The sequence below is a fragment of the Capsicum annuum genome, chromosome 8 (genome assembly GCF_002878395.1).
Source record: "Capsicum annuum cultivar UCD-10X-F1 chromosome 8, UCD10Xv1.1, whole genome shotgun sequence".
NCBI classification, from domain to species: Eukaryota; Viridiplantae; Streptophyta; class Magnoliopsida; order Solanales; family Solanaceae; genus Capsicum; species Capsicum annuum.
Window position 1 is genome coordinate 361,094 of NC_061118.1, and position 18,052 is coordinate 379,145.

At 38.1% G+C, this 18,052-nt stretch overlaps 1 long non-coding RNA gene across 1 annotated transcript; it reads right to left on the minus strand.

Moving 5' to 3' along the window:
- Nucleotides 1-14,014: 14,014 nt before the first annotated feature.
- Nucleotides 14,015-15,782, minus strand: LOC107838701. Its single transcript, XR_007043438.1, has 2 exons — nt 14,809-15,782; nt 14,015-14,630 (listed from the first exon to the last, which is right to left on the minus strand). It is a non-coding gene; the product is annotated as an uncharacterized LOC107838701 (long non-coding RNA).
- Between the last annotated feature and the right edge of the window lie 2,270 nt (nt 15,783-18,052).

The window sequence follows — 18,052 nt, forward strand, 5'->3', positions numbered from 1 at the left end:
TATGACTGAAACAATGTCTATCTGAAAACTGGGACAAGGCCCCCAGCAGACCCAAAAACTGAATATAAGATAAAAGGACTGCAGGACATAAGACCTTCCGAAACATAGAAGGCTTACCACTTGTCTCTACAGCTCTGTCTGAAAGTTCTACTGATTCTCTTGACCCCTAGACTGGGCCTCTGAACCTGAGAGGTTGGAGAGGGGAGGGGGTCAGCACAAAAGTACTGGCACTCAGAGATATCAAAGAAAAACATAATATTTTACAAAATATAGTTGAGAGCCATTATAAAGCAATTTCGTATCAAATCATTTGAAAACACATGGGTGTAATGCAATAGTTTTTCTCAACAATAATGAAATGCAACTGAGCTAGGTGGAATACCCTACATAATTTATACCAACTGTCAAACCTCGGTTTCCACCGAGATTAGAGTATAAGTGAGGGAGAAACACACAAGACCACAAAGCATAGTGTCTCGACCCAAATCAAATATTGTAGTGCACAAGACCACAAAGCATGGCTTCTAACCATAATCCCAATTTGGGATAATATAATATCAGGTACTTAAGACCACAAAGCATGGTACCGATATTCCGTGTCGGCAAATACGTTCTTCCAGCGATGAGCCGCTTGTGTCTCAAACGCCTTCTTTGGGAATCCACCTTTCTCATGTAAAACCAATGCATTCAAATTTCATCTTATTCAATCGCATATCGTATTCTGTAGGGTATCGTCATACCCGACTTGCAAGTCATCAATATCACATCCACATATGCATATCATGTAAAAATCAAGGTGCTTCATCATTTACAAGTGAAAAATATTTATTTCAAATTCATGCTCTTTTTTGTTGATCACAATATAATATGGAGTATCGAAACATTATCATGGGAATTTGAAAATAATTTATCATTCATATTTATCAACTTTTATGGAAAATCTCAAATCACATATGCATGGTTTCAACCATCAAAGTATATAGGCAAACAATTCCCATGACATAAAGAAAATGACTTAGAAATCATATTGAAAGCAACATATTAGCATTTGATTAAAAACCCCCATTTAAAAGCATACATGTTCATAAAAACTACACCCATGAGATTTTTGGATAACCCCACGTACCTCTATTTCCAAAGATAATAGATGTTTCTTGAAACTTGCGGATTGGTGATTCCAAATATGTAATTATCTTCGAAAAACTACGGTCAAATCTTGAACTATTTGGGTTTTTATTTTGAAACCCTAAGGAGAATCTTGAGCACTTTTGATGAAAGAATATGTATTTTGGGGTCCTTGGAACTAAATCTCGTGTTTTAGGGCTAAGTAAGGGTGGAAAAGGACCACTTTGTCCTCAACACTGAGTGTTTAAATTTCCAAAATTCCTTACATAGGCGACGCCCATCCCCTCGCCTATCTTAACATAGGCGCCGCCTAGGCTATCGCCTATGCTTTCCAGTGGCCATGGGCGATTGGTTAGGCGTCGCTTATCACTTTGAAAGGTCATAACGTCTTGCTCGGGTGTTGGATTTTAGCCAAATTGGTATCGTTGGAAAGCTAACTCGAATACCTATCGTTTGACACATAGTAGGCTTCCTAATTCGATATATACAGAGAATTATGGTCAATGGAAGCTAAAACACTTTACAACGTCCACTAAAACTTAGTCGACCAAAATAGTTTCAACTCGTCCTTTAGTTGAAGGAACTCTAGGGTCTAAATTCAAGATTGAGCGGATTCACATGCTACACAATAATTAACATGCCGTATTGGCATAGGATTTTATGGCTTCGGGTTAGCAACGCATCAAAATCATGGTTTTTATTCTAGCCCAAAATATGGGGCATTACATTATCCACCCTTCGGATCATTCGTCCCCGAATGACGATGCGGGACACAGACAGACACGATTTCAAGCATAATAATGGACTAGGAAAGATAAGATAGAAATAGTATCTTCTGTCTCCTCCTCCATCAAAGCAAACAAATTGGGATATCTAATTCTCATGTCATCTTCTGACTCCCAAGCTGCTTCTTCGACTTTCTAATTCCTCCACAGCACCTTTACTGAGGCTATCTCTTCTTCGTAAGACAAGGATTCTGTCACTTTGATACCCTCTACTGGAAATACCATAGAATGATCTCCAATGCATTTCTTCAACATGGATACATGGAATACCGGATGAACGAAACCCAAACTTGCAGGTAATTCTAACTCATATGCAACTGTACCAATCTTCTTCAAAATCTGATATGGCCCTACATAACGAGGGCTTAATTTACCTTTTTTCCAAACCGCATAAATCCTTTCATAAGAGAAACCTTGAGAAACACCCAATCACTAATTTCAAACTCTAGTTCTCTTCTTCGAACGTCGGCATAGGACTTCTGACGACTCTGAGCAGTCTTGAGTCGTTCTCTAATGATTTTCACTTTCTCCATCGCCTGATGAACAAGATTAGGCCCATACAACTGAGTTTCAGATACTTCATACCATCCTATCGGAGACCTATATCTCCTCCCATACAAAGCCTCAAAAGGAGCCATCTAGATTCTGGCATGGTAGCTATTATTGTAAGCGAATTCAACCAGTGGCAGGTGATCTACCCAACTACCTTTGAAATCAATGATGCATGCCCTCAGCATATCCTCGAGGGTTTAAATGGTATGCTCATCTTGCCCATCCGTCTGAGGGTGAAAACCTGTGCTCAAATTCACTTGTGTACCAAAACCCTTCTGAAAGGATCTCCAAAACTGAGATGAAAACTGCGTAACTCTATCGAATATAATGGACACTGGTTCCCTATGAAATCGAACTATCTCCTCAATGTAAATCTTAGCATAAACCTCTCCCAAATAATTAGTCCTCATAAGCAAAAAGTGGCTGACTTGGTCAACCGATCTACAATCACCCATATAGAACCATACTAGTTTCGGGATCTCGAAAGTCCTGTAATAAAGTCTATGTTTATCATCTCCCACTTCCATAAAGGCAGGGCTATCTCTTGGGAAGTACCACCTGGCCTCATGTGTTCTACCTTCACTTGTTGACAATTGAAACACTTGGACACAAAATCAGCTACATCACGTTTCATGTTAATCAACCAATACAAGGTTTTCAGATCATGGTACATCTTAGTAGAGCCTGGGTGAATGATATACCTCGAAGTGTGCACCTCATTAAGGATTCTTTTCCGTAGCCCATCGACATTCAGAATGCACAACCTACCCTGAAATTTCATAATACCATCGCCACCAATTTCAAACGACATAACCTTTTGTTGACCCACATCTTTCTTGATTTGCATCAAGATGGGATCTTCAATCTGCTTCTCCTTAACTTCAGCACAAAGAGATGACTTAGCTAACTCATGAACAATCACCCCTCCATCTTCGGAATCTAAGAGTCGCATTTCCAGCTTTGCAAGGCGGTGAATATCCTTCACCATCTCTTTCTTTCCTTCTTCTACATGAGAAAGGCTGCCCATAGACAACCTGCTGAGGGCGTCGGCTACAACATTTGCCTTGCCTGGATGGTAATGCAGACTCATAGCATAGTCTTTCAAAAGCTCCATCCAACGCCTCTGCTTGAGGTTCAATTCTTTCTGTGAGAAAACATACTATAAACTCTTATGGTCAGTATAAATATCAACATGCACTCCATAGAGATAATGCCTCCAGATTCTAAGTGCAAACACCATGGCTGCTAACTCCAAGTCATGAGTGGGGTAATTGCGCTCATGCACCTTTAACTGCCTAGATGCATAAGCTATCACCTTACCACGCTGCATCAATACATAACCAAGTCCTACACGGGACGCATCATAATAAACCACAAAATTATCTACACCCTCGGGAAGGGTCAAAACAGGAGCAGTAGTCAGCTTGTCCTTCAATTTCTCAAAACTATTTTCACACAAGTCAGACCACACAAACTTCATCTTTTTCTGAGTCAGTTTAGTTAGCGAAGAAGCTATGGAAGAAAAACTCTCTACAAACCTTCTATAATACCCCCCCAAACCCAAGAAGCTCCGAATATCGGTTTTCTCACTGCTTCAACTTTCTGGGGATCCACTCTTATCCCGTCACTGGACACAAAATTCCCCAAGAAGGCAATAGCGTCTAACCAGAATTCACACTTATAAAATTTGGCATACAGCTGATGATCCTTAAGGGTCTGAAGGATAATTCGGAGGTGATTGGCGTGTTCCTCTTTACTCTTAGAATAGATTAGAATATCATCAATGAATACAATGACGAACAAGTCAAGAAAATGACGGAAAACTCTATTCATAAGATCCATGAAGGATGCAGGGGCATTAGTCAACCCGAAGGACATGACTAGAAATTCGTAGTGACCATTTCGGGTTCGGAAGGCTATCTTGGGTATGTCTGACTCCCTAACTTTCAACTGATGATAACCCAAACAAAGGTCTATTTTTGAAAAACACTTGGCACCCTGAAGCTGTTCAAAAAGGTCATCAATCCTAGGAAGAGGATATTTATTTTCAATTGTGACCTTATTCAACTAAAGGTAGTCTATGCACATCCAAAGGGCCCCATCCTTCTTTAGCATACAGAGTACGGGTGCACCCCATGGGGAAACACTAGGACGAATAAAGTCTTTGTCTAGGAGGTCTGCAAGCTGTTCCTTTAACTCCTTTAGTTCCGCGGGAGCCATTCTATATGGAGGAATAGAAATAGGACGAGTGTCTGGCAATACATCAATGCCAAAATCTATCTCCCTATCAGGGGGTACCCCTGGGAGATCTTCGGGAAAGACTTTTGGGAATTCATTCACTATAGGGATTGACTGCAGAGGAAGGTTTCCAACTTTTGAATCTTTTACTCAGATTAAATGATACATATACCCTTTGGAGATAAGCTTTCAGGCTCTAAGATAAGAGATAAAGTGACCTCTAGGTTCCACAGAACTCCCTGCCCATATAACTACTGTCTCATTCGGGAAAGAAAAAGTGACCTTTCGGGTTCTGCAATCAAGGGTGGCATAACACGAATGGAGCCAGTCTATCCCAAGGATGGCATCAAAACCTATCATATCCAGTTCTATAAGGTCTACCATAGTTTTTCTACTATGAACAAACACGACACAATTTCTATATACCCTTCTAGCAACAACAGAATCACCTACAGGAGTAGAAACAGAGAAGGGTTCTACAATAACTTCGGGCTCAAACCTGAAACCAACAGCCACATAAGGGGTCACATAGGATAAAGTAGACCCGGGATCAAGCAATACATAAACATCACGAGAAAAGATTCGTAACATACCGGTGATAACATCTGGTGAAGCTTCCGCTTCCTGGTGGTTAGTCAAAGAATATAACCTGTTGTGACCGCTTCCGGCAGCTGAAGGGGCACCCTTAGGAAAAGGAGCTATAGAGGCAGCTTGGGACTTAGCCCCCCTCGCATTTACTCCAGCATAGGGATAATATCTTTGAAGATGACCCACTTTGCCACAAGTATAGCAGTTTCTCCCCTCAAACTAGCACTTCTCTAGATGATTTCTTCCGCAAACCTCACACTGTGGACGAGTACGCCGCTGCTGGGCCACACTGCCCTGAGACTGTGTACCTAGTGCTTTGGACCCATGAGGAGTCTGAAAGCTTTGAGTTTATCTGTCTGTCGGTGGTCTGGGTGCTGGGGCGCTGGCTGCTGACTGTGAATTATTCCAAAACTTCTTCTTCTTCGACCACTTATTACCCCAGTTACCACTCTGTGGCTGACTTTGGTGCTGATCTGCAGATCTAGCTCTTTTAGCCTGTCTGTCTTTCTCTTTAGATTCAGCAATCTTTTTCTTCTTCTCTTCCACTTGATGCATATGAGCGGTCAGTCGAGCAAAGTCTAACTTCTTATTCAACATAGCCCCCTGGCACTCAAGTACTAGGTCATCAGTAAGGCCGGATGCAAATTTCCTCATCTGGGCCCTTATATTACTAGTCAACTCTGGTGCATAGAAGGCTAGTTTATTAAACTTCAAAGTGTACTCCTGGACACTTATACTGCCCTGCTTCAGATTCATAAACTCTTTCGTTTTGGCCTCCCTCAACTCCAGAGGAAAGAATCGATCAAGAAAAGCTTTCACAAATTCGCCCCAAACTGTGGGCTCAACACTTTCACATTTTTCATCTTCCCAGTCGGCATACCACTGATTCGCAACGTCCTTAAGCTGATAGGTTGGTAGCTCCACCCCTTCAACCTCATCCACATGCATCACCTTAAGGATCTTTTCCATCTCATCCATGAACTCCTGTGGATCTTCCTCCACCTTGGTGCCAGTGAACTTAGGTGGGTTCATCTTCATGAAATGTCCAACTCTAGTAGCCTCAGATATAACAGATACAGACCCAACATCTTCCGATCATTGAGCCTGGTTAGCTACCAACTGTGTCAGCATATGAATAGACCATCTTAATTCTGCATTTGAAATATCTCCCTGAACAGTTAGGGGATGATTGGCATTAGTTCGCAGAGCCCGAGGTGGACTGGTCGGGACTGGAGGGACTCCTGGAGAAGGAACAAATTCTGGAGTATGAACCCTATTATGGGTCCGCATCCCATGGGTGGGACGAACCTCATCTGCCTAAGCATTCTGATCGAAGACACGACATGGAGGCATAACTGTGTTTCTGAAACACAAGTGATCATTGATTAGGGGACAATTCAGACTCTGAAGCATGAACTAAATCACAAAGAAGGGAAACATTTCCTAAACGCCAAGCAGCCTCCTGCTTATAAGTGTGGCGCGCTACACACCCATAAACAAGACTCTACCTAACGCAATTTCGCAGACACCCTGGGACCATGAACCGTGCTTTGATACCAACTTTGTCACGACCCAAACCAGGGCCTGGCCGTGACGAGCATTTCAAACCATGGAGGCCCAAAATACCCCTATATGTCTGATAATCATGCACATAATTCATATGATCAAAGTAATGCGGAAGAAACACAATATACAGAAAACATGGTCAAGAATCATATGAAAACGACAATGGGGAATAGTGTCCCACAATATAAATCAACATCTCTAAAACTGTCTGCGAAATCTCTACTACATGACTGAAACAATGTCTATCTGAAAACTGGGACAAGCCCCCAGCAGAACCAAAAACTGAATATAAGATAAAAGGACTGCAGGACATAACACCTTTCGAAACATAGAAGGCTCACCACTTGTCTCTACAGCTCTATCTGAAAGTTCTACTGATTCTCTTGACCCCTAGACTGGGCCTCTGAACCTGAGAGGTTGGAGAGGGGACGGGGCCATCATAAAAGTACTGGCACGCAGAGGTTGGAGATAGGCGCCGCCCATCCCATCGCCTATCTTCACATAGGCGCCACCTAGGCTATCGCCTATGTTCACATAGGCACCGCCTAGGCTATCGCCTATGCTTTCCAGTGGCCATGGACGATTGGTTAGGCATCGCTTATCACTTTGAAAGGTCATAACTTCTTGCTCGGGTGTTGGATTTTAGCCAAATTGGTATCATTGGAAAGTTAACTCGAATACCTATCGTTTGACACATAGTAGGCTTCCTAATTCGATATATACAGAGAATTATGGTCGATGGAAGCTCATACACTTTACAACATCCACTAAAACTTAGTCGACCGAAATAGTTTCAACTCATCCTTGAGTTGAAGGACCTCTATGGTCTAAATTCAAGCTTAAGCGGATTCACATGCTACAAAATAATTAACATGCCTTATTGGTATAGGATTTTATGGCTTCGGGATTAGCAACGCATCGAAATCATGGTTTTTATTCTACCCCAAAATGCGGGGCGTTACACTTTGTATCTAGCAAGACTCGAATTCAAACTTCTTAACTAAAAAAGAATACTTATCACTCTACTGTTATTTTCATTGGGATTTTATTTTATTTTTTTAAGGTGAGAAGAAGAGTTTTGAGGTAACGGGTAAAGTTGTTGCATGTGTCTAGGAGGTCACGAGTTTAAGTCGTGAAAATAGACTCTCACAAAAATACAAAATAAGCCGTCTATAATAGATTCTTATAATATGATCCTTTCTTAAATTCCGTATAAAAATGAGAGGTTTAATACACCAAACTGCTCTACCTTTCTTTTTTGTGAGAACAAGAGGAAAGACGTGGAATTATTAATTAAGAAAGAATACTTATCACTCAATGTAACACCCCGTAGAAACGCGTGCATGTATTGGATATTAATAGCAACCTTAATGAGTTAAGATTAGAAAAAAAAATTAAGTGTCAAAGAGACTTAGTCTCATTTTTAACTCTTAATCTTCGGGGATTTTATTTTCAATCCTCCCGACCTCCGATTTTAGATTTTCTTGTTGCGTTGCGATGGGGAAAGGTCGTGGTACGTCTCGGGTGAGTTTTAGAATTTTTAGACAAACGTAAGGGCATGTTTGGTGTTCAATTCCAGTAGCTCGGGGTGATCTGGGGCGCCGCCTAGGGTACTCCGCCGCTGTAAGCGGTGCGTCGCCCAGGTCTTTGCACCGCTATATGCTGGGCGACGCCTTGGGTACTCTGGTGCTCCAAGCAGGGTGCCACCCTGGGTATCACGCCCGGCCAAGTTCCAGCACCCTATTCCGACTCATTAAGGGTAAAACGGTACATCTCGAACCCCTTATCATCTCTAACACGGGATTTAATCCCAAGAACATCAAAGTAAGTGTATTTTTATCAAAATCTCTCAAGAAACTCCATTAGGGTTTCAAACTAAAAACCCAAATAACTCAAGACTCAACCGTGAGTTTTCGAAACAAATTAGAAACATATATATATATATATATATATATATGAATGCATGTGTTTAAAGATGAATAGTCAATTGAGAGCATGATTTATAATGAACCCCTCTCTTGTTATGAATTTTCCCATCTTTCGTATGATATGAATTGTTTTGCAATGCATTTTGAAAAGCATGATATGAAACATTTGGATTTTGCTATGACATGAATATGATTTTTGAACACGAAAGAGAGGGTTGTGCATGTTGATAAATGTTGAATACACATATAATGAAAGAGTGCATGGTTTTGCCAAAAGCACATGACCACCATATGTTTGAATAATTCTTGCATAGTTTTGACTTACGTTTCAGAACATGAAATCTCTTATACTATTTGCCATGTTGGGTGGTCTGAATTGAGTTTTAATGAAAGAATTATGCATGATACATTATGGCTCAAAAAATAGGACTTGCAACTCTTGGTGTAACGACACCAATTCAGATTATGCCATTATAATTCAGAACAGAATAGCATGCATGTTTGAAATCAGACATTTTGGATGTTGAAACTAGAAAAATGCATGATTTAAAACAAGATAAAATTGGGCATAAAGAGAGCTTAGGTGGTTCCCCGATGAAGGCATGAGTTCAGACAACTCATTATCCGAAACCGTGATTTGCCGATCCGGGTATATTATATTTCACTGGTCTAGTGCCGTGTGGCGTATCAGAATTAGAAACTCCAATCCTTACGGCACACTCGGGTTGGGAGCTTCCCCCGAGTCAATGGCGGATTTCATACAGCCCGTGGGATTTTAGAATTGTAGGGGTGTACCACCTAACTCAGAAGTAATACAAAGATCAGACATTGCATTGATATTTGGACAAATTGCTCTCCAACTATTTTATATGTATACAAGCTTTATTTTGGATTACTTTACGTACCAGTACATCTGTATTGACCCCTCCTCTCCCTCAAGGTTCTGAGGCTCATTCTAGGGGTCCAGAAAAGCAGTAGATTTTATCAGACAGAGTGGCAATGTCCTGTTGGTGAGCCTTCTTTATTCCAGAAGGCCTGTTTACTTTCAGGCAACTATAATTAGATATGGTTTTGGTCTACTGGGGGCCTTGTCCCAGTTTTCAGATTGTGTTAGTGATTATGTAATAGAGATTTCACAGACGGTTTCCACATGTTGTTAGATGGTTTTGGATTGTCCTTTCCTATTATCGAATTTATATCAGATTTATGACCATGATTCCGTTTTGTTGAAATTTTTCGCATTTCCTTATTTGTGTATGAATGGTGTATATGATTTCAAGTTAGAAAGGTCTTCGTGCCTTCCTGGCTCGGGATACTCGTCGCGGCCATGGCCTCGGTTCGGGTCATGACACTCAACAATTATTTTCATTGGTTTTTCACTTTTTTTTCAAGGTGAGAATGAGAGTTCTGAAGTAACCGGTAAAGTTGTTGCATGGCACAAGGACGTTACGAGTTTCAGTCGTAAAAATAGCCTCTTGCAAACTACCTATAATAGATATTTATAGTCTGATCCTTTTTCAAATACTAGATATAATGAGAAATTTAATACATCGAGCTGGCTTGCCTTTCTTTTTTGTGTGAACAAGAGGAAAGACATGTGGAACATTTAATTAAGAAAGAATACTTATCACTCCACCATTATTTTAATTGGTTTTTCATTTTTTTTATGGTGAAAATGGGAATTTTGAAGTAGCCGGTCAAGTTGCTGCATGGGACTAGGACGTCACAAGTTCAAGTCATAGAAATAGCTTCTCGCGAACTGCATATAATAGATTTTTATAATACGATACTTTTTCAAATTCTAGGTATAATGAGAGATTTAATACACCGAACTGACTTTCCTTACTTTTTTGTGTGAACAAGAGGAAAGACATGTGGAATTTTTAATTAAGAAAGAATACTTATCACTCCACCGTTATTTTAATTAGTTTTTCATTTTGTTTATGGTGAAAATGGGAATTTTGAAGTAGCCGGTCAAGTTGCTGCATGGGACTAGGACGTCACGAGTTTAATTAAGTCGTAGAGATAGCTTCTCACAAACTGCATATAATTAATAGATCTTTATAGTTCGATTCTTTCTTAAATACTACGTATAATGAGAGATTTAATACACCGAACTGACTTGGTTTTTTTGTGTGTGTGAACAAGAGGAAAGACATGTGGAATAATTTATTGAAAGGACTCTTTGTGAGAATTTTCCAAAGGAAGACTTGCTAGTCAACAAGAGGAAAGACTTGCAAGTTGCTTCCTCCAAGTTCTAAACACGTTCTTGGAAAATTGGTTCCATCAAACTCGAGTTGTCTTCGTCAAACTTTTCTTCCTTCTTACAAAAAAGGGCAGCCTAGTGCACAAAGTATCTTGCGTTAGTAGGGTTCGGAGAAAGTCCCCACACCAAAAAGCGTGATGTACGCAGTCTAATATAATGCAAGCATTAATAACTATTTTCACGGCTCGATTGTTTTCAAGGTAGCCCTTCACTTTTCTTTTTCTTGTAAGAATTTATATTGATCCAATAACTGTTTCCTTGTGTTAAAGATCATATTCAAAGTGAGTTTTTCTGCATTATGTAGGATAGTTATATCTATTAGTACAATTTGATAAATAAGCTTAATAGTACGTAACAATTTGATCCGGACTACTTGCAGAAACTTTGGATTGTGACGTCTTCAATTGAGGAAATACCAAACAAAATTGTATTATTACAAGTGATAAGATCTTTCTATTATAGCTATCACTAGGAACTTTCTACGCAATGACTTTTACTTGAGAATTTGAAATTTTTGATACTTTCCCGCATTCACTTGAATTCTTGTGCAATGACTCGTACATTGACTTGAGATTTTTTTCCTTTAGATTAACTTCATACTATCAAGTCATTTAAAAATGAATCACAAGAAACTTTCTGTTATAATCACGGAGTAAATATTTACAAAATTGGAGAAGTGACAGTAAGTGGCAAAACAAGTACATGATTAACTAAAAAAAATTATATTGTTGATATGTATAATTTTAAGTTGAATGGAATTAAATTAAAATTATTAATGATACAAAAGTGAGTGTTTATCAAGAGAGTCAAGCCAACACAAGAATAACAAGAGGAACAACAATGCTAGTGAATCGAAATAGGCCACACACGGCTTCACTAGACTTCAAGGTTAACAAAAAATGACAAGATGATAGAGATTACAAGATTACAATAACAACAACAAGAGCAACAAAGTGGCAGCAACTATAGTGAATCGAAAATGGCCCCACACGGATTCACTTTGTTACCACACAAACAACAAGATTACAAATTAAAGATAGTAACTTGACATACAATATTCAAGAATCTAAGAACCCTAACAACATGAAAGGACCCTAAGACTAAAGAATATTATTACCAAGCTCTTACTTGGACCAAGAGGAACTCAATAACCTCAAGATCCTAGTTTCTAGCCAAGATTCAACCCAAGTGTCACTCCAATTGGGAATTTCGGTTTTGAGCTTCTCCAATGGAAGAGAGAAGTTCAAAATATTACAAGTCTTGTGTTCTCAAAATATCATGAATGAATTAACTCAAAAATAACCCTTACACTATCTATTTATATTAGTCCACAAAGGGAGATAACAAATTACCATCCTACCCTTGCCAAGGGGTGGCCTTGGAGTGTAAGTTTATTACACTTCAAGGCTCCTCTTCACACTTAAAAACATTTAATCCATTGGAAGGCTCAAATACCAACTCACACACGGCCATTTGCATGAACATAGCTTGGAGTTTTTGTAACTCCCGAGCTTGGCTACGTGTGAATGGTTGTGAACTTGTTGGATAGCTTGTAGAACTTGTTGGACAGCTTGGTACACCCGTATCAGAGGCTGACCCACCTAATTAATAAATCTTCAATATTGCTCATTTTCCACAATGACAAAAGAAATTAGATGCCATTTTCATCTTTGACCCGAAAATAATGAAAAATAATAGTGAAAAGTCATTTAAAGGTCATATTTGTGAAGTTTTGAATAGTTAAAGGTCATATTTGTGCACTGTCAAAGTTTAAGGTTTGGTGTCAAGTTTAGGGTCATATTTATGGATTATGCCTTATAAAATAGTACTACTAGATATAGCTAACGTATATAATGCAGAAAAATTCACTTTGAATATGATCTCTAGCACAAGAAAACAGTTATTTGATCAATATAAATTCTTATAGGAAAAAGAAAAGTGAACAGTTGCCTTGAAAATGATCGACCCACTTTATATATTAGGAATAGGACGTTACTTTTCTAATGCATTAAGGTTGGGATGGATATCTACTATGAATACAGCGCCTTACATAGTGCGCGCCAGCTCTAGCCAATTTCCCTACTGATGGAAGACAGTGCAGGAGCCGAGACGTGGCATCATGTTCTTCATATACCACTGATTCATTAAGTCCAACTAGGTGAGTGGAGTATAAGTTTTATGCTACTTTTCATTGTTATAGTCGTCAAAGTTTAGTGATGGAAGTGAGGATTTCCAGGATGGCGTAGTTCGTCCAATACAAGTAGTTTGATGACGCTATGAGAAACTGTAGGTTTTGTTAGGAAATTGATTGAATGATCTGAGGATTCAAATTCTGTCCAAATTTCATATTAACAAATGAAAACAAAATTTGGATGAGTAACAAAGGAAGAAAGCTCGTGACGTTATTCATAGGCTAACAAACACTTCATGAAACATCAGGTACTAACAAGAAGAAATCCAGCATAATCCTATGGTTGGGTCTGGGGAGGATCATCTGTACGCAGACCTTACCCTACCTTGAAGGTAGAGAGGCTGTTTGCAATAGATCCTCGGCTCAAAAGAATCACTTTTCTTTTTATTCTTAACTTCTTCTCTTCTCATGATACACATGTCAACATTTCACCTTGTGTTTGTTAACAAATTCAAATTTAAATAAAGAATGAGACTTAGTTCATAGGTTCACCCCTACTAGTTCGACTAGCTAATGAGCAGTTCTTTCAGGCGGGAAGTAGGCCAGACCCTACAGGCAGACATCAATTAGGCAAAAAAATTTCTTCTAGTTTTGTTGTGTTTGTAACTTTTTGATTTAGTTAATCATATCTGCGATACTGCAATTCTGTATCTACGTTAACCATGACAATATAACTCATTACATTCATCGTGTGTTTTCGACATTCGTTAGTTTTGAAGGACAACATGTTGATGTGCATGCAAGTTGTGGTCTTGAACAAAGTAAATGGGAGAAGCAAAGAAAAAATTGATGTCTTTATTCATAGAGTAACAAACACTTTTGGAAAAAATCACAATCTATGAAAGATGAAGGCTTATATTTGCATCACCGGCGACATATTAGACTTGAATCCTGCAATTTCCAAAAATGAAGGATTAATGTTAAGAGCTTTAAGGATGAAACGTAATGTTATGAAGGCTAGAGATTAAGTTGAATACCTGCAAGTTACACACTAATATCTTTTCCAATTTCTGTTTATCAGTCGAATATGCCATTGGATATATATTGAAGTAATAATTAAGCTGAATTTATTTCTACATACTGTACACAAATGAAAATAAAATTTGTTCGAGTCACAAAGGAAGAAAACTCATGACTTTATTCATAGGCGAACAAACACCTTCATGAAACATCAGAGACTAACAACAACGACATGAAACCCATTGTAATCCCACAGTGGGGTTTGCGGAAGATAGTGTGTACGTAGACTTTACCCCTATGTTAAAGGTAGGGAGGTTGTTTCCGATAGATTCTTAGGTCAAAGAAAGATGTAAAAGAAGGCAGTAGCAAAATCAGAAACTATGAAAATACAAGCTTGTATTTGTGTTCCATCTGCTCAGTGGACTCGGAACCTGCAATTTCCAAAAAAATGAAGAATTAAAGTTAAGAGCTTTAGAATTATTGTAGTTCTTACACAAATAATAAAATGGTTTACATTTAGCAATAAGTTGACAAAAGATTTAAGGAAGTGTCTTCTTCTCTGGAGCATATGTTAATTGGTAGTGTGACAAGTGATGATCAAATGAATACCTGGAGGTCTCACACTAATATCTCTTCTTGTGCTTTTGCATTCTCGTAATAATTTTGTATTCCAATTGGTCAACCATCCTTGAAAACCATGCCGGAGTTTGTGTTGACTACATTATGTATATTATGGAGAGTACACTGATAAATCCACAACCATAACCCATGAGAAACGCTTGCCAACTGATCATTGGCGAATCTTCTTCTTCGTCGTCATCCAGCTCAACTGGAGTTATCGCTTGTGGTACCCCATCGTCACCACCACAATCTTCACTTAGTGGAAATCCACGTAATCCATCATTCCCTTGGTACGAACTCTTCTCAAGCGTATCGAATTTTTTTCCTTTGGGGATGCATCCAAGGAGCGGTTCAAAATTGTAAGGCCCAAGTCTAAGCCCATACGGATCAATAGTCAATATACTAAGAACTTGAAATTAGAAAGGTGAGAGATTTCTGCTGGGATTACACCTGTAAGACCTGAATACTCCAAATAAAGACTCGTCAAGCTAGATAACTCACCAAATTTAGTTGGAATGAGAGACCCGGAAAAGTCATTATTAGACAAATCAAACCGTTTGAGACTGGAGAGCTGAAACAAGCTACTGTTGGAATGGAATTTGCCTTGAAGTCCGCTGCAAAGGAGATCAAGCTCAATTACTTGTCCCTTCATCTCGTCACAATGAACTCCATTCCATAAGCAACAATCTGTGCTGTTGTTTCATGAAAGAGTTGTTGGATTGTAACATTGAATAGAATCACCAGAAGCATTAGGATTGATGGTACACATTTGCTTGAATTGTAGAAGAGCAAGAGCTTGGTCTTTGGGGCACAAATGAGGTAACGATGACGAGAAAGCAAGTTGACAGAGAAAGGGATATAGCATACAAAATAGTACAAGTTTTACACAATCCATTGCTGGCTGCACTAAAATGATCAAAACTAAATAAGTTGGTAGAGATGAAATCAAGAAATGTTTGCTTTGTGTCTCTATTCAATAATTTTGATGAGGTATATATAGAAAATAAGATATTTCACTAATCTTTGAAAAAGACCCCTTTGTTGACTACCAAGTCTTCCTTTGAAAAATTCTCACAAAAGAGTCCTTCCAATAAATTATTCCACATGTCTTTCCTCTTGTTCACACGCACAAAAAGAAAAGACAAGTTAGTTCGGTGTATTAAATCTCTCATTTTTATACGGAATTTAAGAAAAGAACAGATTATAAGAATCTATTATAGACGACTTATTTTGTATTTTCGCGAGAGTCTATTTTCACGACTCAAACTCGTGACCTCCTATTCACATGCAACAACTTTACCCGTTACCTCAAAACTCTCCTTCTCACCTTAAAAAAATAAAATAAAATCCCAATGAAAATAACAGTAGAGTGATAAGTATTCTTTTTTAGTTAAGAATTTTGAATTCGAGTCATGCTAGATACAGAGTCATCTTTGTTAGAAAACATTTTCTTACCCCCACCCCCTCCCTGCACCTCCCCGATATGGACATTTCCGATATGAATTCAAATTTAATCGAACCTCAATAAATACTGTACATCACGTTTGAAAAAACAAAAGAGATACAAAAGACTTGTTCTCTCAAGCAGAAAATTAATAACACAAAGGTCCCTCCACTTGTTTAGTTGTCTCTCTAGACTGAGTTTTTTCAGAAAATTAATTTTCTGCAAGTAGTCCAGACCAAATTGTTACGCACTATTAAGCTTATTTATCAAATAGTACTACTAGTTATAACTATCCCACATAGTGCAGAAAAAATTACTTCGAATATGATCACTAACAGAAGGAAGCAATTATTTAATCAATATAAATTCTTATAGGAAAAATAAAAGTGAAGGGCATCCTTGGAAACGATCGAGTCATGGAAGCAGTCACTAGTTTTTGCATTAGATTAGGCTGTCTACTTCACACTCTTTGGGACGGGGACCTTCTCCGGACCCTGCTAAGGCAAGAAGCTTTGTTCTTTTTTATGTTTAGGAGAAAGAAAAGTCTATGAGCGTGATAATTGGTGTATAGATCTTGACCAAACACGTCAAAAATCAAGAAGAGCAAATTTTATTGAAAAAAATAATTAAATTGCTTGAGTGGATCACTAAGTAAGATAGTTCTAGTTGAGTTACTTAATTTGGGAGTAAAAGACAAATTTAAGTGACTTTCTGACATAAAAGTCCTTAATAGCATGAAGTAAAGTAATGGAAAAAAGATACATATTTTCTGGTGAAAGGTAGCACGTATTCAATACACAAGGTAGCTTGAACACCACTATTATTGAAAAAAAATGCGATCAAAACGGAGAAATTAGAGTTTGTATGTGTTTGAACTTTCTATTCCAAGTTTAGAAGGTGTCATTCTCTAAGTCAATGCTCAAGTCTTTAGTCTAGCCATGGAAAATGCCAGTTGGGTCTATATTGTCTAAGAAAATAAATTGTTTTGTTTTTGCTTTTTTTTAAAAAAAAATTTTGCTTGTCCAAATACTTGTACGTTTGCTTTTTACATAAAATAAAACTGTCAAAACCAAAAAAGAATTTCCAATATCATAAATCAAATCCAGGTACTTGGCACAATATACAACAATATATGATTACAGTAATATACAATATTTACATCATGCTAACAACCTAATCACTTTCACTCAAATTTAACTTGTCGATTACATAATAGCTTATTCAGTGGAATTCTACTTAAAGATTTTTTAGACTAATAAAATCTACCGTTTATTTTGAAAACATAAGGTACATGGCATTATTTACACTAATTCCATTCAACTTAAAATTATACATATCAATAATAAGTTTTTTTTTTAAGTTATATCATGTACTTGTTTTGCCATGAATAGCTATAATAGAAAGATCCTATCACTTGTAATAATACAATTTTGTTTGGTATTTCCTCAGTTGAAGACGTCACAATCCCAAGTTTCTGCAAGTAATCCAGACCAAATTATTATGCACTATTAAGCTTATTTATCAAATAGTACTACTAGATATAACTATCCTACATAATGCAGAAAAATTTACTTTGAATATGATCTTTAACAGAAGAAAACAATTATTTGATCATAGAAATTCTTATAGGAAAAAGAAAGTGAAGGGAAGCCTTGGAAACGATCGAGTCATGGAAGCAATCACTAGTTTTTGCATTAGATTAGGCTGTCTACATCACACTCTTTGGGACGGGGACCTTCCCCGGATCCTGATAAGGCAAGATGCTTTGTGCTTTTTTTGTTTAGGAGA